Below are 27,444 nucleotides of genomic sequence, written 5' to 3'. Positions count from 1 at the left end.
TGGGTATTCTGAATTTGATTATATATTTAACTTTACCAGTGAGTTTTATACTGTCATATGTTTTCATGTTATTACTTAGTGTTCTTGTCTTTCAACTTGAAGACCTCCCTTTAGCATTTCTTATAAGGTAGATCTAGTGGTGATGAACTCCCTTAGTTTTGTTCGTCTGGGAATGTCTTTTATCTCTCCATCATTTCTAAAAGACAGTTTTGCCAGGAATAGTATTATTTGGCCATGTTTTTTAGGTGAGTGCCCTCTTCAAAGGCAAGGACCCTGTGAGCCTTGCCCAGAATAGATCCACCACCTGTATCAGTACAAGAATGAATGCACATGAGACTCAACCAACTCATGAAGGACCAGCCCTAAAATTATGGCCTCTGATATCAAGAGACTTTCTGCTTTCAGAGATCATCTCCAGATTGATGGCTCCTTTACTGCAATGGCTTCTAGCTCACTCCCTCAGGCAAGAGGCAACAAGAGTGACTGGTTGGTAGACACTGGATTTTCATTGGGGGTTGTAAAAGCCACACTTCCTAATGAGAAACTAGATCCAGGAAACCAGCCCAGTTGGTAACACCCTTATAAAAGAGATTGATAAATAAATAAGTGAGCCATCCATCTTTTCTTCTCCTCAGTAAATGAGATGGAACAACTGGCCTTGGAAGGAGACGCTGTGCTTTGTTAACTGGAAACAGATTAGCAAACTCAATCAGCCAACCAGTTTTTCAGTCCGTGGCTTTGCAACATTTGAAAAAGGGAGTTTTTGTTAAAAGTTTCTCTGGCAAGGGCCAGGCAACAAATAACACTAGCCTGGTCTGAATGATTCTCGTTGGTGGGTAAAAATACCTCCTTTTTTTTTTTTTTGGATTCTCATCTTTAACTTTCCTATGGGTCTTTGACAAAAACCTCAGGGAATTCTATAGAGTGCATCTTGTCAGTATTTTAATCAGCTTCAGCTGTCAAAACTCTTGTAACCCGCCTCTTCTATTTAAAATGTGTCTTCTAGGCATAAAATAATTAAAGGTGCAGGGCCGTACAGCAGGCGCAGAGCCATTGCAATGTGACAAAACCCTATGGATGAAAGGTATTATTTCAGGAAGTTTTAAATATAAATTTTGTTTTGTCAGAAGGCTGCAGGGCACACATTTTTCTATACTGTCAGGCTTGATAGTAACAATATTTATATTTCAAATAAAAAGATTAAATTGCAGTCTTATGTGTTTCTGCTCTTCGTCAATTTTCCCCCCTAATTTATCATAGGGCTACGTTCTCAGTGTGTCATCAGCATACCTTTTTTTTTTTTTGCTGACAATACTTTTATTTTACTGAAATATTTTGTCTTTCACTGTCAATCTCAGGGTTGAAATAACTAAGGCAGACAGCAGCACCACTTGGGTTTTTACAAATGTCTTGTTTCACACCTTGTTGAGGGTTTTGTGAAGGACGTGTAGAACAACAAAAGCAAACCAAATAGCAGACGTGTTCTGACCCATGTGTTTAGCGCGTGTGACGGAGAAGGCTTTGAGTTCTTCACCTGGAGTCATGAGCGTGCTTTTGCATCTCCGGCGCTAGAAAACAAACAGCGAACAGGCAAGGCCAGTGAGCCCCAGGAAGGAGCGTTTGCTGTGAATGGCTGTGCTGGCTGCTTTGTGTCAGGGCTTGTTAGCTGCCGCAGCTCAGTGTCTCCAAAGGGGCCGAGGCAGCCGGGGGAGCTTTCCCAGCCACGGGAGCTGATGGGTTTCTGAGTTTCCTGGCTGGCTCAGTGTCGAGCCTTCAATATTGCACTTGACAGAGCTGTTTGGGGGAAATGTGCAGGGTGAAAGTCTCTCACACCTGTTGCACCGGAGTCTGACTGCAGCTGGGGGCTCTGGGCTTGCTTGTGCTGAAATGTAGGGAGAATCCTTGCTTTCAGTGGGTGGCTTCCTCTTTCAGAACTTTCGGAACGGATGTGCCCCCTTCTTCCTACTCAGCACTTTGCTCTGCTGAGGGAGAGTCAACTGGTTGATCTGAACTCTTCTCCCCACCTCCCCTTGTCTATGGAGTTTGCCCTTCTTCCAGTCAACTAGGCCCAAGGGAAGTACCCTCCTCTCTGAATGACAGGTCACTTAAGAGCAGTAATTTCTCACTCTGTGCCTGTGGCAGACATCACTAATCAATCTCAGCACTGTTACACTCCCCCAGCTGCATCCTCAGACTCCCTGGCAGCATAGCGACCTGGACAGTCACAACCGATCGGTCAGGTGGCAGGCCGTGTTTGTTTCACCAGTTCCCTCTGCAGGGCACAAGGGCACCCATCCAGGCACACGTGTCCCTGGCCATCTCATGACTCAGGCAACACCGCCATTTTAATGTTGCAGTTCCCAGCCCCCAAGGAATCACATTTTTACCATATTTCAATTCACAAAGCTGTTTCATATCCAGATCATATGTGGCAGTTTAGAATCCTCAAAAGCCCGAAAGCGAGGGCTGCCAAAGCTAGTCACTTCTGCTACATTCTGTCAACAAAAGGGAGACACAGGAGCAGCCCAGATTCAGCATGGGAGGCGACTGCCACAGGGCCCACACACTGCGAGGTGTGGTTCCTTGGAGGCTGTCTCTTTGGAATCTGGCTATCACAAGACCACTTAGCAGTCTGCATTGTAACACTTTAAGAATTGCCTGTTCCATCAGTTCAAAAGTGACCTTTTGCATTTGTGTTAAAACCCCAACTCTTCAGCGTAACCGTCAACACCTCTCAGTCTAGCTTTAGTTCACCTGACATCACGCCATGCTCTTTCTATATATGGAGTTATGTCTCTGAGGCACTTATTTTCTTCAGGCTCCTCATCTTCACCACTCCATGTGATCCCCTTGTTATCCTGGAAGATCCACTTCCAGTGACTTTTACTGTCTGCCCTTAGGAGAGCCGGAATGGCTGATTTCCTCCCGCGGACTCTTACAGAACCACGGAAGGGAAGAGGAGAGGGAGAAAAGGGGGTGGGGGAAGTTATTTGCATGAATCGTGGGCAAGAGGGAAGGCCCTATGATTTGAACCAAAAAGCAGATGAACATCTTCCGGCCTAAAGATTCTGAAAACATTTTTCCCAGTGTGTACACACGCACAAGCACGCACACAGACACTGAAGTTCAAATGATAGAAGCTGAATCAGACCGTATTCTGGAAGGAAACTTTTTTTCTCCTGTCCAGACTACACTGACCTGGAAACCTATGGATAACATCACCCTGTTTAAACTTGTGCCACTAAAGCATTTTCCAGAATACAAACCCTCTCTGTCAGATGCATGTCACCCGTCACCCTGTACATGGAAAGGGGAACTGAAGTATTGGTTAAATCAGAGTCATTCGCTGTACTAGGCAGGTTCAATGCCTGTCTCCTATTGTGTTTATGTCTTATAGCCTTCAGTGGCAAAGAACAGCTTAAGCAAAAGCAAAAGCAAAAGCAAAAAGGGATTAAGAAGAAAGACCCAGAGAGAGCTAATGGAAGCCAAGGAGAGGAAAGGTAGGCACAACTCACTGGGCATGGGAACTGGGACCAGAATATTATCAGTAGAAACAAGAAGTACCCCCTCCCTCCCGGGGTTGTATCGACTTTTGTGTCTGATTCTGTGCAGACGTCTCTCCTCTTTCTCTCTCTCTCCCTCTCTTTCATTTGTTGCAAACCAGGTCTCTTCACCTCACTGCATGTGAGCCAAATATGGCCGTATCATGGAAAACTTTATATTGTCCATGGCCACAACTTAAGACTCTGTGTTTCTGCCTTGATTCCTCATTCCCAAGGGGAGAATCTGATTGGTCTAGCCGGCCACCCAGTTTTTCCCTGGGACAAGTGGCCACGTTTGGTCCAAATGGACATGACCACTGCGGTAGGGGAGGGGGACCTCACTTGTCTCCATGCAGTTTTAGAGATTCCTTCATGTATGTTGTGGGAAAGACCTTCTTAGGCAAAAGTTTACAGGATGGATGGCTGGGAAGAGATTTGAAAATGCTTACTGAGTGTTATTCTTACTTTGTAGATAAAAGAAGGGAATTTCAGAGACTTTGTTTTTGGAGAAATAGACTCTTTGTCAGACTTTACATGTAACAGGGAGGATCTCTTAATAGGCCACCACTCTGGAACTACTTCAACCCAACTTCTGCATGATCTGGTCCTTGTTTACAAATACCAGCCTTTTTTTCTTTCTCCTTTTGTTCAGTCACAGAGGGGGCCATCATTATGACCCAGACCATTTAAGTTAGGGTTGACAGATCAATGGTGTGCCCAGGATATAACATAAAAGAAAAGACACTCCTTACAACTCTGGGAGGGGACATTGCTAACCTCTGGTTTCACAGCCAGAAATTTGTAAGAAGACACTAGGAAAAAAAGTGATTTTTTTCCAAATAGGTGATTAATAGTTTTCAAATAGGTGATTAATAGACCTGAAATTACTGGCAAGGGAGAGGGTTATCAAGAGCCAAAGGAGTCATTCTTAAGCTTAAGCAATAATGTGTCACAGGGCGGTTTTCAAAGCTTTACTCCCTTTAGAGAAGGACCACGGAGCCCGTGACAGTTCACTCCGTCTATCAAATGACTCTAAAAGCTCCACTGAGAAACTTAGTTTCTGTTGCAAAAAACTAAAAGAAAACCAAAACCAAAACCAAACAAAGCAAAACCAGTATTCCAATTGTGTAAAATCACAGAGTAAGGATTTGTAGGGATTTATCATGTGGATCTAACCCATTTTCACACACACACACACACACACACACACACACACACACACAAAGATATAAGGGAACTTACCCAAACACAGAGAAGACAGGACTCTTTCAAAAACTCTAACCAAACTATGTAAAATGAACAGAAGAGTAGATGCCATAGACTCCTAGGAAGAAAGTTAATGTAGATCTCTAGCCAACTGCCTATAGGAGGTCTTGTCAGAATATTTATCTAATTCCACGTCATCCCTAAGTCAGTTTCTCAGAACCTGCCAAAAAGGGGAGACGTTCTGAGTTAGACACTCCCTGAATAAAAAATAAAAACTGCCCAAGCTCAAGAAAAGAGGCAGAGCTCTGTCTAGAGTCGTGCTGAAAGGAGTTGTGCTTAGGACTAGGATGAAAAACACCTACGATGCGGGGAATTACCAGGGAAAGTGGAGACTCAGCCCTTTTAGAGGGGAAGAGAAGCAAGAAGGAAGAACGAAGAGGGAAGAAATAGGCTCGTATCCAACGCTGCTGTGAATCGTTATTGACAAGTACCAGCGAATGGATCAGGAAGCTTGCCCGGTTTGATGATAAAGAAGCTGTCACTTTTCCGGCTGAGATTGACATGCCTCATGACATCAGTATAATTGATGTCTGTTCCACAATACCCAGATCTGTCCCAGAATCTGTGCAAGAACATCTGATAGTTATATCAAACTTAAAAGTGAGATGCCAGGGAGGAGAGTGTCCAGATGGACACAGATGTTCTCAGACAAAATAAGGTTTTTTAAAAAAATTATTCAAAGCTGTGTAGCAGCTGTCACATTCAACAAAGGAATGGTGCACAGTGCGTGTGTTGGTTCTGAAGGAAGAGCTGGGCTGAGCTGGGCTGGGCACCAGGGCCCTCAAGGCCCTGGGAGTCATTGCCTAGCCCTGGCTTCAGTTTGTGCATGGCCATAGCGAAGCTCAGAGAACCATCTTGTATTCCATGACCTGCTTCTGTGACTCCCCAGCTGTTTGTGTGTTTTAATGGGAAAATGGAATTTAGTGGCTTTTATTTACCTAATAAAGACATAGACCCATTTGTGTCCTTTTACTCATCACTTTCTTTGACTCATTACTTTCTTTAGAAAATGAAATGAGGTGACACATGCCATGCACTTAGTGTGTGTTTAATTACCAGTAACCGTCATTATTGTGACCTCACGCACGGACATTTGGCACTTTTTAGTCTCTCGCGTCCCCAAAAGAAAGCACTTGAGTTTCCTTCCTTGTTCCTTTGGGTACTAAGGGCACAGAAGTTGCTTAAACAGCGGGTAAGGTTTATTTGACAAAGCAGTTTTCTACCCAAAAAGGCCCAATCAGCCCCATGAGGCAGAGGCCTGTTAAATCAATCTCTGTGGCGTTAGATGGCAGGATCTGTTACATCGTCGTCAGCTCTCCTGCATCCACGGAGGGGAAATCCTCCCCCACCTCTCTGAGATCTCTCCTTTCAGAGGAAAGGTGTTTCAATCAAGGCTAGAACGGACCTCGAGCCAGGAGTCAATGCAGTTCCCCAACAGAGGGGCCGGCGTGTCCAATACATCTCCTCCCAACAGAAAGCTCGTTTCATTTGATTTTGTATTTATTTTCCATTGTCTTTATGTAGCCCATACACCTCAGGGGAAAATGTCTCCACCTGCAGCATCAAAGGTGAGCCAGGTTCGTCTATGGAAATTGCCTCTCCTGCCACTGATTATTCCGTGAAGAACAAAGGACCCTGCTGGGCCAGTGGGCTGCGTGAAGCTGCCTTGCTCTCATGGGGGAACTTTGTAGAACTGTGCTGTATAATAAGATGGCTCTAGCCACACGTGGCCACTGAGCACTTAACACAGGGAGAGTCCAAACAGACCTCAGATCTCAGAGACTAAGTATGGAGAAAGAATCCAAGATCTCTTATGAATATATATATATAAATTTGCTATTGATGTCATGCTGAAATGCCAGTGTTTTGCATAGGTTGGGTTAAATAGAATATATTTTAGAACATTTAATTTCACCTGTTTCTTTTCACTTTTTAAAATGTGAGTAGGCAATTAAAGAATGAGTGCTTGCCTTCTGCTGGACAGAGCTGTCCTAGGGTGACCCCTTTCATTGGGACCTGGGTGTGTGCAGACAGAGGCCAGGAACTGCTGCGCCTGTGGGTGACACCCACCGGGGACAGGGCAAGAGCGAGGGGTCAGTTACGTGACCTGATGGGGATCCCTGTTGTTCAATCAAGTTTGAGATAAGTCTGACTCTTACTTGCTGTGGAAAGAGTTTGAACTGTACACGACCAACACCTGGGATCTCCCAGGTCCTGTGACCTTCTCGGAAGGGGCTGGGCGGGCAGGGGCAGTTTAGCCTCTCAAAGATGGGGTAACACGTTCCCAGAAAGTGGAAATCTCAGTGATGCTTTGAAGCTGGGGGCCCACCTGTGAGGATAAGCTCCCGAAAGGAGACTGTGGGACACATACAGAGCCTGAGCCATCTGCATTCCAACGGCAATGGTGGTGGGCACCTCCTACTTCCCTGCAACCCTGGAAGGATGAAGATAAGGCTCACTTAACCTGAGCAGGCAGAATGATTGTGCTGGGCGCTCTCCTTTGCCCCTCCAAGGCACTCTCCACCCTTCCACACCCCACTCCCTGCCCTGGAAAGCAAGATTTATCAGCAGAATCCTTGCTGTCTGTCTCTCAGTTGGGTTCAGCCAATGGGGAGCAACAGGGAGAGATGAGAATGAGAGAGGAGCGCGTGATTGGGGCATTTGTTCTTCTGACTCCCTCCCTGCAGGTTAGGATGAGCTGGTGGCATCCCTCATCTTCAGATCACAGCTCGTGTCAGGCGGTCCTCTTCTTCCAGGTGCCATGTCCCTCCTCTCTCCCTCGCCCCTTCAAGCTGAGCAGTAATCATGGTGCCCCCTTGCTACTAGCCCCAAGAGTCTAAACCTTGTGGTTTACCTATACCCTGCCCATACCTTTGTATTAAGCTCTCTTCCAGTGATCTGAGTTGATTGTCTTATCTTTTTCTTTAGGGACTCTGATGCAGTGGTGCTTCCAGCCCTTCTGTGGGTTTTTGGTTTTTTTGGGTTTTTTTTGTTTTTTTTTTTTTGTTTTTTTTTGTTTGTGACCAGGTTATGGGGCAAGGTTACTGAAGTCACAGACGGGCAGATTACAATATGGGGGAGGTCCAGTGATCAGAGAGTGGGGATGTTACTGGTGGATTAGGATGGGAAGGTGGGGGAGTTGGCTCAAGGAATGGGCCACATGTGGGAGTGAGGGAGATGTACCCTCCCGGGTGATGGTGACTTGATTTTGGACTGTCAGTGTGGACTGCCAGGGAGTGCAGTTCAGGATGTCCTGTGACCTACAACGTCACACTCATATTTGGAATCTTTAGGGTGCTGCATAGAGTTTTTAGAACCCTGTTCCAAAGACCCCACAGGTATGTGGAGTTCATACGAATGACATCCCTAGCGATGCCACAAAGACTAAGCTTATGGAGTTAAGGGCATGTTGATTATTTAGGACGTGGGTGAGCAAGTAATACCGCCTGGTTCTGGCCAAAGCAAAATTGGAAGGTAGAGAAATTTGATTTGGACATTCCTACCTCTCTCCTTCTCAGCTCTGCTATTTTTTCTCCCTTCTTTCACCTCTTCTTGAGTTTCCTGGCCCTTGGGGTCCACTGGCTCAGTATTTTTCAAACATCATCATCATTCCTTTGTATACTATTTCAAGATTTTTGCCAGATTATTATAACCAGTATTGATTTATTTAAAATTTCCTAAACCAACTTATTTGCTTGTTTGTTTTTTTTTAAACTTTATCTTAACTACCTTGTCCTAAGCATTGATATGTACGAAACCACAGATTTGGTAACTCGGTTATAAAATTCCTTTTACATATACACACAGATATGTAATGAAGATAATACAAAAATTCTTGTGCCAGTTAAGCCAGCCCAGGTATCACCTGATCTGTGGGTACCCCAGCACAAGGAACATGAAATTGTCAGACGGATTCTGCAGTCCCCCTGTCCCTCAGGACTCCGTGTGATGATGGACATGCTTGTATCTGCTCCATCCAGGACACAGCCACTAGCCCCTGGAGCTACTGAGTACCTGAAATGTGGCAAATGCAACTGTGAAACTGTGTTTAGTTTATTTAATTTTAATTAATGTTAAGTTTAAATTTGAATAGCCACATGTGGTGAGTGGCTTCCATACTGGACAGCACAGCACTGGGGTAATCTGCTTTTAAAAATAAATCAGAGCAGAAGCGATGAACCTTGTGCCAGATATTGTATGAGAAATTTACATATTTTTTTCCTTATGTATTTATTCCTAAGGACCCCGTGAGGAATGGATTATTTCATTCTAGTGGTACATACAGTGAAAGATGGGAAGATTTTCTGTTGCATCCTTAAATACACAATGAAACCATCATCTGTTATTTACAGAGAAAGAGAGTGAGAGAGAACTGTAAGTGAGCAAATTGTCATCCAGTCCCAACCACATTCAAGATTTAGAAGTTTGACATTTCCTTTTTTCCTTCTCTCTCCCTTTTTTAAACATCCAGCCCTCCTCATTAACCAGATATCTTTATTCTCTAAATATTTACCGCCCAAATGAAATTTACAGTTTAATTTGCTGTATAAAATCATTTATTGACTGATAAACCTCATTACTAAGCTCGAGCACAGCCCTGGGTACTCCCGACAGTTTTAATTCTTGTAGCAGCAGGCTACTGCGAGAGAAAAACAATCCTGTCAAATTAACGGCGGGGGTCTAAATTATTCAAATACACTAAATCCATGCAGAACCGTTCCCCTGCTCATAATTTTTCTCTCAGAGCTAACAATTAACTGGCAATGTTCTAACTTAAACACTGACAGCCATTCTCAAAGAATTCTGGGAACAGGGAGCATTCCACCTTCCCACATGTCCTTCCGTTCCTGGGGGCACTGAAGGGATGACCTCTGTGGGAGCCCCCGTTGTAGGAGGAGGTTCTTCTCCCTCAGACAACTCACCTCTTCAGTGCATCATCCTCTGTGTGTCTTTCTCACACCCCCCAGGTCAGAGATGGAGTTTCAGATGTCAAGGTGTGTGTGTCTTTGTGTGTGTCTAGCATTTATACCAGACGAGCATCAGCCTGCAATTAGTTAATTGCACATGTACCTTTCTGCCTGTGGGGGAAACAAGTGCCTCCACTTTTCTACCTGCAAGTGCAACCAAACTCATTATTGAGCTGCTGATTCAGAAGGCAGACCCATCTAATTGAGCCTATAAAACAGAAAAAAAAAACCCAAAAACTAAAAATGGTATTAGCTTCAGAACAGCAAATATCAAGAATCCTTCTCACATTGGAGAAGGAAAATTTTTCCCACCGCGCTGGACCTCAGTCAGGATGTGCCCAGTGAGTGGCCTTGGGTGTCAGTGGATGCTGTTTTTTAAATCTAATTTCCCATAGCTTGGGTCCCCTAATAGTGATGGATCCCTGGGCATGACACCCAATGTCAAAGTTCTTAAACAGAAAAAAAAATTAAATGTTGATCTTGACAGTTCATGCATGCATGCATTCATTCTTTTATCAAATATTTATCGAGTGTCAACTATCTGCCAAGCTCGTAGTACTTAGGAAGCATTGTGGCGCTAGATGTGGGATGAGAAGCCAAAGAATGACACTTAGTCAAAAATCATGCTTGGTCCCTGCCCCTTAGTTCAGGGTTGATCCGAATGTGTGACTCAGGAACACCTCACAGGTTTATTAAAAATGCAGATTAATTGGATTCACTTTAACACAGAGTAAGTCAGAATCTCTGGGATGAAGCCCAGGAATCTGCATTCTAACCCACTTCCCCAGGCGATTCTTAAGCACCTCAAAGTTTGAATGTGTTGGCTGTGAGCTTGCCAGATGACAGACTTACCGCTGAAAGCACCAGGCAACAGTGAATGACCATAGAAGGGATGTCAGCATCAGTTTACAGATAAATAACCCAGAAAATATCACTGGGATTGTACCCCGGGTCCAGCCGGGAACTAAAAAAGTGGGGAAGGTGCAGCACGGGGAGCCCTATTTGCACAACTCCAAGGGCACCTTAGTTACTGTAGACAATGCCAGTCCTCCCCATGGTGTTCATGGGGACATTTCGTTTTGTTTTGTTTCTATTGTTTTTATTTTCTTTGTAGCTTTGTTTACTTTATTAAACTTTTAAATTTAGAGTAGTTTTAACTTACAGAAAAGTTGCCAGGGTAGTCCAGAGAGTATCCATGTACCACACACCCAATTTCTCATATTATTAACACATTACTTTGGTGCGGTTCGCCCGTCTCAATTCATGAATGAGTATTGACGCATCATTATATACTAATCTCTGTACGTCAAACGAATCTCCAGTTTTAAACTTAAAACCTTTCCCACCTAGGATCCCATTTTACATTTATTTAGTTGTCATGTCTCCTTAAGCTCCTCCTGCCTGTGACAGTTTCTCAAACTCTCCTTGTTTTTGATGACCTTGACGGTTTTGTGGTGCACAGTTCAGCCATGTTGTGGCATCACCCTCAGCTGGGACTTGGCCGTTGTTTTATCTCATGATTAGACTTGGATTATGGGTTTGGGGGAAGAAGAATCCAGAGGCAGTGTGCATTTCTCGTCACATCACATCAGAAGTGATCCACATGACTTATCACTGCTGCTGCTGACCTTGATCAGCTGGCAGGGTATGTTTGTCAGGCTTCCCACTGTGAAGTTGCTCTCTCTCCCCCTTCCCGTATGGTACTCTCCAGAAGGAAGTCACTATGCGCAGCTCAAACTTAAGGGGTGGAAAACATGCTCCTCCTCCTTGAACACAGAGTAAAGTATTTGGAACGCTTCTCTATGGGACAGCCTCATAGTCTCCTACATTTATCCAAGCATTTGTTGAGAGAGTACACCCTTGTGGATGTTTATGTTTTATTTGGGGCTTTGACACAATATTTTGTTACTAATTTTTCTTGCTCAGATTGTCCCTGCTGTGGTTATCCGGAGCTCTTTTGGTTGGGTCCTGTGCTCCTCTGATAACCTACATAGCTTTGTCTTTTGAGCCCGTCTTTAATTCCTGCCCCTAGAAGATGCTCCAGGTTCATCTTGTACATTCCCTGTCCCAGTTATAGAATCAGCCGTTTCCCCCAAGGAGCCTTGGTTCCCTTTATTGGAGAATGGTGTTTAGACACCAAAATCTGGATGTTGCATGCACTCGTTATTACTGGGGTGTCATTGCTTCTAGGCCTTCCCAGAACTAGAACAGAACTAGGAAATATATGTGTGTATGTTAAAATATCGGTGGATATACACATTGTGTCTCTGTCTCTACATCTAAATCTATACCTGAAGCTATCTAGCTTCTATCTCTACCTAGCATCTATGTATATAGCTATCTATGTCTATCTTATGCTAAATATGAGTTCATACTAATGTCTCTGACTCTAATCTATTACCACATGGATCATCCTAGCTTCCTCCTTTGTTGCTCTATAACTTCCCACACCAACAGCGAGGAACCTGGCTTTCCCCATCTTCCACCCATTTATTTGTTCAACCTCAAGATACATATATAGTGGCTTCACAGTTAACCTGTTGCCTCACTGGGTCTCCCTTTTAATGTAATGTCCATTTACAACCAAAGCAATGTCTGTTATCTGCAACAACTTTGGGGGTACTCTGGCTTGAAAGGACTCCTTTCTAGGGTTGCTACCCTAGGAACACAATGAGTGCCCTGGGCTACCTCTCCGTTTCTTGGTCTATCCTTCCAGATCATGGCTCAGCTCCCAATGGCAGCCACCCCAGACTTTGCCCAAAATCTGTAACAGCTTCCACTGCCTTTCTGGGCCATATCAGTATCCATTCAAGAAGCACTTGCTGAGAGCACATACTACATATCTAGGTCTGTAAAGATGCTAAAGATAAGGATGTGGCTATTAATATAACAATATTTGTCTCCGGTAGCTCTGTTTCTAATTAGGGCTGGGGGCCGGGGGGGGGGGGGCTTGTCCCTTGTTGCCATTTTGCTGTTGTCAGTGTACTTCTTTAAGTGCCACCACACAAGGAAGCGTGGAATACCAGTGTCTTAGAGGAAAGCACCTTCACCTCTTTGGGACATGCAGGAGAGCTTCTCCAAGGAAGTGCCTCTGTAGCTGAGTCCTAAAGAATTGCTTAATGCTTTTAGTATGCACCTCTTGAGCAGCCTAATACAGGCTGGGTGTTGAGAACACAATGAAGGAGGGAAAACCCAGGTGAGGTCACTGGTCTCACAGAGACCCCAGTTAAGTGAGGGATTCAGGCACTTAGCACTGTAAGTGGCAGTTAATCAGGTGTTGTAGCCCTGAGGCTTCACCTGCAAAGCTTTCCTTCAGTTTTCATGTCTCTGTATCCATCAGGGCCCTCTGGGAGGATGCTCTGCAAAGATTCCAAAGCCCCAGGCTTACAGGGGAGCTGTGTACTAATTCCTGTGCACGAGGGAGAGGGGAGAGAAGGTGGGTGCCAAGTGGGACAACATCCATTTGATCCTTTTTATATGTAAATGTGACTTTAAATAATATTTTGTAATGACCTGCATTTCTGTTAGGAAGTCTCTCTTGATGATTTATTTTTCTCCCTGCAGTTACGACAGCCTAGTGATCTTGTTAATTAATGCCAGAGAAGGTTTTTCAGCACCTCATTAAAGGTTTTCCCTTTCAGGACACCGATGCTCTTGTGCACAGCCAGGGCAGAGAAAGCTATTTTCTTGTGGGTGGAAACACATCTTTTGATCCCCCGCCTCTTCCTTTTCCTCTCCTTTGCCTTCTTATTACAATTCATTTTTCCCTATTCTGTGTCTCCTCTTCTTTTTCTTTTTCTTTTCCTTTCTTCCAAAATACAGTCACTTCTCCTTGTTCCAAAACATTATTTTACATAGTTCAACTGTCATCAGTGTGTTCCCTTAGAAGCCCTCTTTCTCCTGGAAGAACTGTTTTACTTTGCTATTTAATTCAGTATTTCCTATTCAGGGAGCTTTGGTTGAGAGTTTTCTGTGTTTCAAGTTCCCTTATAGACATCAGGGAAACCACAGTGAACCAGAGTGTGCTGTCTGTAAGACTCTTAGATTTGTCCCATAAAAATAACTAACACATGAATGAGTGAATGGTTCTATGGTCCATTAAATTTTGTTAATCTTTGCTGACCCCTGCTCTATCCCATCATTGGAGACCCTGAATCCTAATTATTTATTTAAAAGTCTTAAAAATTCTATAGTTAGAAAATGTATTTATTTTCTTCAGCCCACTTTTTCCCCAAACATATTTGATCACAGAACCTTCTTTCAACCCATCACCTATTTACGAACTGATTTATAGACATTCCTCCTGGATGAAATGCCCAGTTCTGAAGGTTGTCTTCCTCTGCCTGATTTCAGTTTGGTTACCACCCTGGTCTTCTGTCTTCCTGGCAGGACTGTCGCCCGGACGGTCCAAACCCAGCTCCTCTCTCAGCCTCTGTGAAAGTACCTTCCACTCAGGCATGACAGCGAGGATTCTCCTCGGCTCGAATGAGACACTGTTTCTCTTTCCAGGAGCAATGGTGTGTAAAACCTGAGTCACCACTAATGGCAAAACAGGTTAGACTGGTTTCCTATCCAGGGGGTTTCCACTCTTGCCTCATCTGACTCATCTCAGAGAAAACTCTTTCTGATTTCTGGCTCATTTTTCTGAGACTTTGTCAAAGCTCAGATTAAACTGGGATGCCTTGAAGATCAGCTAGACTTGAAAGAAAGGCCATGGTGGTGTTGAGAAGTCCCTGCAGGTCCAGAGAAAACCTGGAAACGCTATGGCAGGGGAGACATCCTCCCTTATCCTGGGAGACAGGGAGGTCATTTTTGGAAGAAAAGCCTCAGATGACACTTTGGTACTTGGACAGTGCCGTGAAAGTAGAAACAGGCTTGTGTATTACCTTTCCAGCTCTGCTAGTTCTTTCCTTCTCATAAATAACGCCAAAGAAGAGAACAGAATGTTCGGTACCACAGGTAGGGTGTTAGGGGCAGGTACCTCTTCAGCAGATTGGGGGGCAGGTAGTCAATAGGTAGATGCCAGACCTTCAAGCAAAGACCTGCAAGGGACTGAATTCTGCAAACAAGTTGAATGAATGTGAAAGCATGTTCTTCCCCAGAAGAGTTCAGCCTGGCTGGTACTTTGATTTCAGCCTCCAAGATCAGATCCTGGGTCAAGAACTAGTCATACTATGCTGGACCCCTGACCTTCAGAACTGTGGGCTGCTCACTGTATTTTGTTGAAGCTGAGAAGTTTGTGGTCACTTGTTACACAGTAGTAGGAAACTAATACAATAAGCAAAGTATCAGGATGACTGATGATTCAATGAGGAGTGTTATGGGTTGGTATGAAAGTGTTTCTGCAGCATCTTCCCTTTGGTAAAGTAACACTTCCCTCTCCATAATAATCCTGGCTAGTTTGTATGGTTCTTTTAAAATTTACTTCACACCCCTACTCAGCACTAGACTCAGGACTTTCTCACAACAGGATTCCATCCTCCTGGGCACACTGATAGGATCAGGGGTAAGTCTATAACACAAGTAGGGCAAATGTAAATTATTGGAAAGACAGCCTCTTTGAGCTCTTGAGCCATAAAGACTGTGTGAGTCTCATTCTTGGTAGCTCAGAAAATTCTGTCTGCTAATGAAACAAACACAGAGGAAAACAGAATTGACAGATGGAGAAAGGAACACAGAGCCTTGATCTAGCCATACCTGAAGCCAATGATATATTGGAATTTTCAGTTATATGAACCCCTTCCCTTTTATTTTGCTGTAGCTACTTTAAACTAGGCTTCTCATTAGGTACTAATGGGATGGAAAAGTGCTTAGGGCAGAAATTCTCTAAAGCCTTACAATTCAAAGTGTGGTCCGTGGACCAGAAAAATCCACAATTCCAGGGAGCCTGTTAGAAATGCAGAGCCTCAGGCCTTACCCTGAATCAGAACCTGCATCTGATCAAGGTCCCAGCTGATCTATGTGCTCGGGACAATTTGAGAAACACTGCCATGACATCCTTCCCACCCAGGGGACCAGAGAACCCAGCTATGCATACTTCAGGACACATCCATTCCAACCGTCAGGAAAGGGATGGAGAAGATACTGTTTATCAGAGAAGAGGATTAGGGGAGCATGCCTTTAGGTGTTGGGGTATCTCTGGTCCTCTCCTCTCAGGGAAAGTTGGTTGACTCTTGTTTGCCGAGTTTCAGCAGTCATACTCATTCATTCAGTTTTTGGTTTTTTAAGAACTTATCTGGGCTACACTTTGCAATAATTTTGGTGTATTCTGGTGAAACACAGTGTCACTGACTGCAGGGAATTTCTAGCTGGGAGAGACACATACTTACTTCTGTATATGCCTGCAACTGTGATCAGGAGGAAACACACAGGGGATTAAGAAGGGACTACTTAATTCCACTGGTAGAAATAAGATGACTTCATTTTAGAGGAGAAACCATGCAAATCATCTAGACCAGGGACCAGCAAACAGGAGCCCACGGGCCAGTTCCAGCTTGCCACCTGCTTTTGTAAATAATGTTTTATTGGAACACGAACACACCCATCCATGTATGTGTTTGTGGCACCTTTTGTGCTACCACAGTGAGGCTGAGTAGTTGTGACAGAGACCACATGGCTACACAAAGTCTGAAATATTTCCTATCTGGGTCTTTAAGAAAAAGTTTGGGTCTTTGATTTTGTTTTGTTTGTTTGTGGACGAGTGAAGTGAGACCCAGCCGGGGGGAGCTACTGACCCACTACCACATGGCGACTCAGTGCAGAGCAAGCACAGGGACAGAGATTTCCTGGGTCCCAGGGCTTAAAGGGGCCCTGGGGACACCCTGGACACCTGCAGTGGAGAGACACGTGGAGCCGGGGTGGGCAGCGGTGGGCAAGGGGTCCCCAAACAGCAGGCTGTGGACTTAGAAGCTGGCCTTGGGATAGATGAGGAGAGCGTATTTTGAGGCCCACCTGGAGAGGTGATGGTGAGTCAGTCACGCCTGGGCAGGAGGGGGACCTCAGCCGTGAGAGAGGCAGACAAGCCAACCACGGGGTAGGAGTGGCTGAGGATTCAGATTTTAACAGTGCGAAAGTCACGCGGACAGCATCTCCCTCCAGAAAACTCCATTTCACAAAGACAGAAACTCTGATCCCTAGGAGAGTGAGGATGAGTGGTGGGGAGGTGGGGGCTGCGCTAGGGAGCGTCACAGGCAAGAGGAAGAGTGCATACAAAGCCCCGAGGCAGGAGAGCACGCAGAGCAGTTAGGAAACTTTAAGGGGCTCTGTGTGGTTCATTCAATTTGAACATTTTCTGAAATGACCTCACTCTGGGGTGAGACCACCTCCCTGTTCCTCCCCAGGCTAAACTCTTAGCTGGGGCTTTTGAACCATAAGAATTTTTTTTTTTTTGAGCAAAAGCCTTCCACATGTAGGAACATGTAGGAAGAGGGTGGTAAGTCATTGTTCTGGATCATGCTTAAAACAAAACAAAATAAAACAAAACAATAAAACAGAAGTTCCCGGTGCTAACCATCTGATGCAATCAGGTTCTGCTTTGAGGGGGATTATTTTTCCCTACGCTTTTCAGTTAAGGGAATATGCTAGATACTACTCAGCCATACAAAGAGAGTAAAATAGTGACAGTTGCAGCAACATGGATGGACCTGGAGATGGTCATTCTAAGTGAAGTAAGCCAGAAAGAGGAAGAAAAACACCATATGGTATCACTTATATGTGGAATGAGAAAGGAAGGAAGGAAGGAAGGAAGGAAGGAAGGAAGGAAGGAAGGAAGACACAAATGAACTTATTTACAAAACAGAGACAGACTCACAGACATAGAGAACAAACTTACAGTTACCAGGGTGGAAAGGGGGTGAGGAGGGATAAATCGGGATTTCAGGCTTTGCAGATGTGAACTACTATATATATAAAATAGATAAACAACAAGGTCCTACTGTATAGCACAGGGAACTATGTTCAATACCTTTTCAGTACCTTGTGATGGCCTGTAACGAAAAAGAATATGAAAAGAAATATGTATGTATAAATGAATCACTATGCTGTACACCAGAAATTAACAGAACATTGTAAATCAACTATACTTCAATTAAAAAAGAGAATATACTAGAAATAATATTGGAATCATTATAGTTAAACCACACTCATCAATGTTATATTGATTGATCTGAGTTGTATTTAAATAGAATAATGACAGTCAACAGGGGAAGGTGTTACTTGTTTTCTGTTGAGTCCAGTTAGGTGAGCTCAAAAGCAGAGGCAATAAAGGCACTCAGTTTACTCTTTAAGTTGTCAGTGAGCTCTAGCAATTAATTTAAACAACAAACTGAGTGATGGCTTCCTCCCTGGTGCTATTGGTTAATCTTTTACTCTCAGGTAATACCGCTGAATCTCATTGTTAGAGGTGAGCCACTCTGCTCCTGGATTGAGGCACTGCTCTGAAACTTGTAGTTGCTCATTATTTGGGAACTTCTCTGCATAATGTTCTCATTTGAACACAAACTTAAGACTAGAGTCTCATTTATTACCATGATTCCTTTATAGCAGGAATGAACATGGAATTTAAATAAAATTCTCTTCTTAAAAGCCACACTACTTGCTCCCACAGGGGAATGTTCACTGAATTTACTGAAACATCGAAAGCAAGACTCTTAGGAAATCTTGTAGCCATGTTTGATGAACCCAGGAAAATTCTCCAGTATAGCAGACGGAGGGCTCCAAGGCTGAAATTTAACCATTTCCCCCAAAGTTTAATTTCCATGGCTTGATTTCATAAGAAGCAGTTCTCATCATGGTTTTTAGGTGGTCATAATTAAAAGGAGAAATTCTCCCCCTGAGAGAGTCTCCCTAGATAGCTGTTTTTGACATTGATACGTCTCCCTCTTGGCCAGAAGCCCACAGAAGATGGGTCCCCCTCATGTGAGATCATTAATTTGTTCTTCGTGAGGTCTCCACACAGTAAGCTGAGAACCAAGGCAATTATGCAATTAAGTCAAGCAAAAAATGATGCTTGTGTTCCAATGGGCCACAATTTTAGATGACAGTGGCTTTGACTTGACTTGCCCAGATAACGGCTTGAAGTCCTCCACGATCCTCCTACAGAGCGTGTGAGCTCCTTTAGAGAGGGTGTGATTTAGGGGGAGACAGTGCCACCATCTTCTTACGAAAAGATGAGGAATGGATACTGATATCCTTTACTTAAGTCAAGTATAACCTGTGTGTGTTTGGGATCCTCCAGAAGCTGACCCTTAAACAAGAATTCAAATGAAATGGTTTATTCTGGAAGTAATTCCAGGAAACATTGGGAGAGGGATGGGAAAGTAAGACAGCAAAGTCAGAGTAAGCAAATAGCAAGCTCACTCCTACAAGAGAAATCTGGGAACCAAGGTAGGACTCTGCTTAGAGTTCCCACCTGAGGGGGATGCACAGACTCCCAACAGTCATTGTTGCGGGTCTTACCTAGGGGAGCATTAACTCTTTGGCACTTAGGACAGAATGGGTCCAACTTGAAGGGAAAGCCCTTGGACGGAAAAGGCAAACGCCAACCTGGGAGTTCTGGCTGGCAGGTGCTGCCAGGACGAGTCCCAGAGGAACGTGAATGGGGGCACCGACCCTACTTCCAGACTTCCTCAAGCCATAAGACCTCAATTTTTGTCATTCCAGATCTGGATCCACTTGTTTCCATTCTCTGCTTTGAGAACAAATCCAGATGTTGGGACATGAACTTGACAGTGTTCACCTTGTTCTCCTGGAGACAGTAAGTCATTGGCGGACATGTACATAACTTTTCAGTCTCTTTGAACTCTGAAATGTTACCTATGTTCACTCTTGGATACCCTTTTCTATTTTAAAAAGAAAAAAAAAACACCGTAAATGTTGACATGGAAAGACCTCACTGTACCTGGTCTTTGAGGTGTATACCTTCCAACAGCCCTTGGCCCAAGGTAATACAATTCTGTCCAGATGATTTTCTTTGGTACCCTGCAGACGTAGCCTGGGTGAGCCAACTCAACAGTATTTGTTTAACACTTAACATGTGTTATGGCTACCTAAGGTAAATATTTCTAAACCACATGCTCTGTTGCTTGCTCTAAATCAACTTTTCTTCATTGCCTGCACTATTGTTTGCAAATACAGCCAGTAAAGAAATGGAAAGAGCGCTCACAATGGGTTTGTGGGATGGAAAGCAGAATGTCTTTCTCAGCATTTTGGCTCATGTAACATTCTTTGAAAACCTAAGTCCGTAGAACTCAGGAATTGTCACTAAAATTATTTACCATGGGATGCTTTATTCTCTCAATTGCAACCTCTTTTAAGAATACTTGAGAATAGTAGATTTATCCAAATGTGATGTGCACAGAAATTCAGGATAATCCTTTGGCACTGTAAAACGAAGCCCACCTGTGTAGGTAAATGTCCTGGAGAGAATTTTGAAGGGAGTAGTCCTTGTATATCATTCTTATTAATAAGAACACCATTTATCTCATATGCTGAGCCTCTTCTTTAATACTTTGTGCTCTGAGAGGCTTCACTGACTCCCCTGGGCAGAGTGAGTTTTTCTACTTCCCCTCTGTCACTCTGTGTTATATTTATCTATTTCATACCTAACATGGTGAATTTCTCAGAACAGGAATAGTCTTTCATTTTTTTAATGGGGGTACTGGGGATTGAACCCAGGACCTCATGCATGCTAAACATGTGCTCTACCACTGAACTTTACCACCCCACTCTCATTTATTTGTAAATTCTCTGCTTATCTAGGTTAGTGACTAGGACATAAAGGGTGATTAGAAAATGCTTGTAGAGTTGATCTGAGAAAAGAGCCTTCCTTATTCTGATAAAGAATATCTACCAAAACCAAAACCAAAACAAAACAACAACAACAACAACAACAAAAACTGTACTGAATATTATAATTACTGGTGAAATATTTAAAGCTTTCCCATGAGATTGGGACCTAAACAAACCTGCCCACTTTCATCACTTCTTTTTAATGTCACATTGCATGTCCCAGCGAGTTCAATAAGGGAACTAAAAGAAATTTTAAAATATTAGGATAAGACAGGAAGAAATATAGCTATCATTAGGAAACAACATTATTGGAAAGTAGAAATCTAAGAGTCTATAAATAAACTATCAGAACAAGTAAGTGAATTGAATGAGGTTGCTTAATATAAAGTCAACATGCAAAAATAAGCTTTATTTCTACATACAAGCAACAAATAATTAGAAATTTAAATTAGGATAACTGGGAAGCATTAGCAGTAGCATCCCACACATTAAACACTTAGGGGAAAAAGTCTATCAAAAGATGTATAAGACTTCTACCCAGAAAACTCTAAAATATCACTGGAAGAAATTAAAGACTATAGTCATGTGCTTTCCATGTTTGCCAAAGTACAGAGTGTACAAGGACTACAGAGTGGCTGGAGAAGAGATCTCAGAGTTAACAGGAAGTGAGTTCATATACTACCTTGCTGGCTGTCCTAGTTATCTATTGCTGTGTAACAAATGTCCCCAACCTTTGTGGCTTAAAACAATATATAATTGCTTGCAAATCCATTGTTTGGCCAGGGATCAGCAACAGTGGTTCATTGCTGCTTCATGTTGCATTAGCTAAAGCAGCTGGACTGGGGGCTAGAAGATTTCAACATGATTCTTGTCCATGACTGATAAGTTGGTGCTAGTTGTTGGCTGGAAGCTCAGAGAAAGCAGTATGCCTCTTCTCGGGTACCTTGGACTTTCTCATAGAGTGGTGGCTGGGTTCCAAGATTGTGTGTCCCAGGAGAACATGATTGGAGTGCATGAAATTTTTATGACCTAGCCTCGGAAGTCACACAGTATCACTTCCACTGTGCTCTGTTCATCCAGGCAGTCATAAAGTGCTACTCAGTTTCAAGAGGAGGGCCATAGACTCCACTTCTTTATGAGGGAGTATCAAAGTTCTGGAAGAACACAGTGAGACAGGAGATGTTATTGTGACCACCTTAGAAAAATAAAATCTGTCACATAGGCCATGGTAAGGTCTTTGGTTTTTCTCTTCCATAAGAGGGTTTTGAGCAGAGGAATGATGACCTGACCTAGGACACTTTTTGCCGTATTATTTTACCTAATACTTTCCTATGAGATGTGATATGATTTTGTCCTAAGACTAAAACATATGAGTCATTGCATGCATGGCTGTGACTCTGTGGAAGTCTAGTGCCCAGCATAGTATAGAAGATCAACAGATGCTAGGTTCCTTTAGATTTTTGTGTGGTCACATCCAACTGCCAGACTTGGGCAAACTTAGAAGCTGTGGGCAAACGTGCCTCTGAGCCTCAGCGGTTTTGTACACATAGGCTTTTGCATGTGCCAGGGAAGGGAGTGGAAGAGACCAGGTTTCTCAGGCTGGGTTGCTGGCTTCCTAGGTGAAGGTCAGACTTCCCAGAGAGACAACACAGAGGCAGGAGTGTTGGAATGTGTCTTGACTCTATGGGAGAGGAAGTTCTTTCTCCTCTTAGTTTCCTGATTCTTACACAGAAGCAGCAAAGTCTTCGGATGTGGTGAGTAAAGGGAGGCAAGGCACCAGCTCTCTAGCCTCCTGGTGTTGGAGAGAAGGCAAGGGAGAGAAGTAGATCACAATATGGGAGAAGAGAGAAGCCCTCGAGATGGAATTTTAGGGGAAGACCCACCAACTCGGATGAAATATTCTTTAGACTACTTTTAAAGGACAGGAAGTCATCATGAAAAAATCTTTGTCTTAGCAGTCAAAAATACTGGATTTGATTCTTACTCCCATCACTCACTAGTTGTGTGGCTGTAGATCTGTAATGAAATTGCACCTCAATCTGTCCATTAAACAGAAAAAGATAATAATAGCCACCAAGAGCATTTTGAGGATTAAATGAAACAATATGTGCAGTACTCCTGGAACAGTCACAGTTGTCTGGTAAACACTCTGAAATGGTAAATACCTCCTTCTCCCTAAGTTCATCCTTCCTTTCCCATTCTCTAGACTGGCGTAGCTGAAATCTTACCTCCTTGACCAGTACTTCTGGGGGTTTTGTTTAGAAAGGGGGTATAAAATCCACAAAAGAAGACTCATTGGCATTCTAGAATTAAACAAACTCGGGAGGCATTTTGAGTTATTTAGTAATTATGAGTGGGGAGGGTAATAGAATGAAGGAAAATGAACTTAACATTTTCTTTGAATTGTAAGCACTCATTTGAATTTAAAAACAAAAGGAAAATATGAAGGGAATGTGAATGGACTGACTCCACATAAAGCCAAATAAATAATTATCTTAGTGGATCCCTGATGAACTGGAATGTACAGCATTTTTTTTTAGCCAAAGACTGCTCAGAAGCTAAGTATATGGTCTAGGTCAACGTAGTGATCACACAGCCATGGTCAAGAGGCATTCTCATTGTAAAGGAAGCACAGTTGAGGATGAAGCATGCGTTGTTGCTCTCTCATTGATAATATTCTAGGTGGACAGTAATTGCAGATTCAGACTCATAAAGGAAGACTCAGTGATATGTCGGAGTCAGCTTGTACCAGCTCATGGGAGCAGATTGATCACATTTCTTTTTGACTCCATGTTCGTGTCATCAGTCACTTTAGTAGCTTGGCATCATGAGCCATGCTGGGAGTATTTACATCATGGAAATTGGCAGAAGTCAGTACCTACCTACTCCCCATCCAAGGCTCGTCATTAAACATTTACTAACACCCTCACTGGACAGACAGATAATGACATGAAACATTCCAACAGCTTCATTAAAAGGCAAAGAAACTATATTACATGTTAAAAATTTGTTTTTGCTTTAAATAGGCAAGTACGTACTTGAAGCTAGTGGAAAAATCTCAATTTAGAACATATATGTTGAGTTCCAAAGGACTGAAATGACCACTAGCCAATTTAATTAAAAAAAAAAAAAAGAATTTCATTGTTTTTGGATTCAGTGAACGGGGGATTTTTTTAAAAATTGATTTTTGTTTTAAAGTTCAATAAAATTTTATTAATTTAATTAGTTCCTATCAATTTTTAAATAAGCAGTAGCTTAGATTAAATTTGCTCTCTCCCTTTCCTTATTTAACCCAAACTCCTCCAAGCATATTAATGGGTCTGATATGTCGTTTTGCAGTTGGAACACTGTTGGTGATTGTAAATCAAGTGAAAGTTTTGGGCCAGGGTCTTGAGGTGTTGTTTCTATTAGGATTTCGAGGTGTTTCCATCAGGGTGTGTGTAATGGGAAAACAACATATGAACTGGGAACAAAAATGTTTGCTGGGAGCAGGAAGAGGGTTCTGTTTATGGTAGTCATTAATCTAAGCCAATCGCACCTGGCGTCATGTTCAGAAAGGTGATTTAAGACGGGGAGTGGTACCTGCAGGCATCTGTAGGATGGTCTGAGTTCACCTTCCAAGTATATGTGGGCTGGGGGGAGCTGGCGGAGGAAGAGGATCAGACAGTGTGATCAAAAGAGGACCAAGTTAGAAGATGAAGGACTGGTAGTTCACAGTTCTTTTAAGAGAGAATTAATGACTTCGGATCAGTATTGAAACCATGTCCAGAAAATGGAATAGAGTGGACTAGAAAATGGAATAAATAGGTTACAAGACTGGAGTTAACTTCTGAGGAATGAGAATCCAAGTGTGATAAAGCCTTTTCCCAAGTATTTTCCTTCATTCTCTAGTTCCACGTGATAATTTCCGAAAACATGGATTTGTATTCAAATAATTGTGCAACTTGCTGGTTGCATACTCTACCCCTTCTTGGAAATGCACAGTGGGTGTTGGTCTGTTTAAAGCTCTGGCAAGTCTTGTCATTAATAAAGGCATTTAGGTTTGCTTAACCAACTCCTTTGAGCACAAACACATTGTTGGCATCACAGTGTGCACATTCTGCAGAATACAGTTCTGCACAAGACCAGTTTGAGATGTGGCGTGGCAGAAAGAGCATGGACTTTGGTCAGATACTCCCAGACCCAGACTCTGGAGACAAGGTCTTATTAAGAGACAGACATAGCACCTAACAGACCATCAATACACAGTGGCCTGAATTCTCCCAGGGTGGAGGCAGGTGTGATTCTGAAAGACTGACCTCACAGGGGGCCCAGGTGGGCTACTTGCTCTCTGCAGGATTACCTGTCTGGAGTGAGGACATGAGACAATCCAGGCAAGTTTACAGAGTATCTAATAACCTGCCATTCAGTTCTGATGCTCCTGCTTTCTTGGGTGCAAGGTTGAGTTGATCACTTCACCATTTCAAGCCTCATCTTCCTCAAGAAGAACTAAGCTCATCAGTGACAGGAGTTCAGGGGCTCAGAAAATAAAACCTGGGGCCGGTAATGAAGGCTAAATATGCACACAGGGTCAGCCTCCTGTGTTTGTTAAAGAAATATCTGTTGTTGAGCATCTGTTTCCTTCCCTTTCAAGCAATCTGCAAGGCAAGACTTGCGTCTTCTGGAGGCTCCCAAGATCCAATATAAGAGGATTAATGAAACAATGTAAGAACCTGGGTGTAAACATTAGGGCTCTGGAGAGAAGGAGGGGCTGTTTGCATGGTGATGATCTTCAGGACTTCCTAGATGATTTTCCCTGTCTTTCTCCAGGGGTGCACATCCCTTCCCCGGGGCTGGGTGTGAGGTGGAGAATGCACCTTGGGATTTGCATCCAGCCAGTGTTTTCCCAGCTCTCCAGTCATTTTGAACACAGCCCTGCATTGACTGAGTCACAGCAGAGGGTGGGTTCAGATATTCCTTTCTGAAATACTTGCTGTGCCAGGCATTGTGCTAGCGGCTGGGCGTACTAAGGTGAAAACGGGGCAGCCCCCTTCCCTGAAATCACTCATGGTCTGGGGCGGGGGAACAGATGTACACACTAACTGATCATTAAGCCCCAGAGCAGTGAATGCTGGGGTAATTCAGGAAAAGTGTTTAGAATACTGTCTGAGCACATGATAAGGGCTCAATACATCTTGATTACTATTATGATCAATATAATTATCATTATTAAACAGGCAGGTTGCAATGGGAACCTCAAGGAGTGGGGGGCGGGGGATGAGGGAAGGGGATGGCTTGTTTGCCTGGAAGCTCAGAGAAGGCTTCACAGAGAGAAGGTGGTATTTGAGTCTTGAAAGATGAGAATGCAGCCAAGCGCAGGAGAGGACAGCGTATCCCTCTGGTCAGAGACGGGTGCAAAAGTCTGGACCTGAATATGTGACTATCCAGGCAAGCTGAGATAACTGCAAATAGAGGTGTGTGTGTGTGTGTGTGTGTGTGTGTGGCCACAGATGAAAATGGGAAGGCGAGTGGATAAAAGTCAGTTTGAGAAGGTGCTCACTTTTCCTGTTGTGAAGTTTGGGATTAAGCCTGTTTGCCGTAAAAACATGGCTCCTTTTTTTTTTTAAGAAATATAAATTAAAATAATTTAAAAACTCTTTGACCAATTGATCCCCATTCAGGGAGTTGATCTTCATAAAGCAGGATCTACGTCAAAGCATTAGAGAAAAATCTGACTAAAGAGGAAGCATGGGGTACCCTCGAGCATGTCTCCAGGACTCCATTAGGTGACTGTTCAGGCTGTTGTTAAAGAACCATATGAAATAGCTTGGGAAACTGCAAACAGTGTAGCATCAAGAGAAAAAAATCGAGAAATGAAACTGACTGCAACAAAGAATCCCAACTCTAGTACCAAATGTGCTTAGCTGGAAGATTAGAAGGCAATAATCTGCAACGTCAAAGTCATTATCTGCAGGGGGAGGGCTCAGGGAAGGTTTTCTTTTCTTTCTTTATTTTAAAATATTTATTCCAATCAGGGAGAAAGGGGGGGGTGTCTTGTGCCCCTGTGAAGAACCCTGGTAATCACCTGGTGGATTACAGCCTCGCCAAAGCCGCCTGGTTTGTACCATGCCCCCCTGAGCCCCAGGACGGTGAGCAGTTCCTCTGGGCTCACAGTGGAACTGAAAGATAAGGCTGGGTGAGCACGTGAGTGGGACCATGCCCCACGACTGCCAATGGTAACAGTACAGCTGAACCGTCCCCAGTGGGGAATACGGGAGTTCTCAGGGGGGAGACATCTGGTGGCTTGCGGCCAGGGGAGGCTTCTTGCAGGCTGTGGGACTTAAGCTGGGTCTTAAAGCGTATGAAGGTTTAGATGGGTAGCAGGAAGGACGCAACCCGAAACCGCTTGTCTTTCCTCCTTAGTGAGGAGATAACCCCCACTCTTGAAGGTCTGTCGCCCACTGTATCTATGCGTCGATGGTTCTCAGTAGCAAGTGTGCTAAACTGAGTGGGTTGCTGGTTGGATGCCTGTATACGACCACAGAAGTGGTTATAATAGCTGCTGACTGCTGAGCGCTGGCTGCGCACCGTACCTGCCTGGCCTCAGTGATACTCACAGGAGCCCTGGTGTAGATGGCTGTTTGTCCGGGCGGGAAAACCGAGGCTCTCAAAGACCCCCTGAGGCAGAGCTCTGTGCTAGAGGTATGTATGGAGTCCGGGCCAGTCTGGCGCCGGAGTCCGGGACAGTAAGCGCTGGATGCTTCTGTCGCCACTATCACTGCACCTGTCCACTTACTGTCGCACCTGTCCGCATCACACCTGGTCAGAGGATCAGGCCCCGCGGTACCCAGGGTCCATTTTCTGGATGCCAGCCGCCAGGTACTGAGATCCGTCCATTCACC

General features: G+C 43.8%; 1 long non-coding RNA gene across 4 annotated transcripts in view; it reads left to right on the top strand.

The window, feature by feature from the left end:
- The window catches only part of LOC116665825, a 584,469-nt gene that overhangs the window by 307,039 nt on the left and 249,986 nt on the right, over positions 1 to 27,444 (top strand). For all 4 annotated transcript variants that reach the window (XR_004322543.1, XR_004322542.1, XR_004322541.1 and 1 more), the window contains one exon: positions 19,436 to 19,529. This is a non-coding gene — a long non-coding RNA (uncharacterized LOC116665825). The remainder of the gene's footprint in view (positions 1 to 19,435; positions 19,530 to 27,444) is intronic.

Source organism: Camelus ferus, chromosome 9, assembly GCF_009834535.1.
Source record: "Camelus ferus isolate YT-003-E chromosome 9, BCGSAC_Cfer_1.0, whole genome shotgun sequence".
Classification (NCBI taxonomy): domain Eukaryota; kingdom Metazoa; phylum Chordata; class Mammalia; order Artiodactyla; family Camelidae; genus Camelus; species Camelus ferus.
This window is presented reverse-complemented; position numbering and strand designations above follow the sequence as displayed.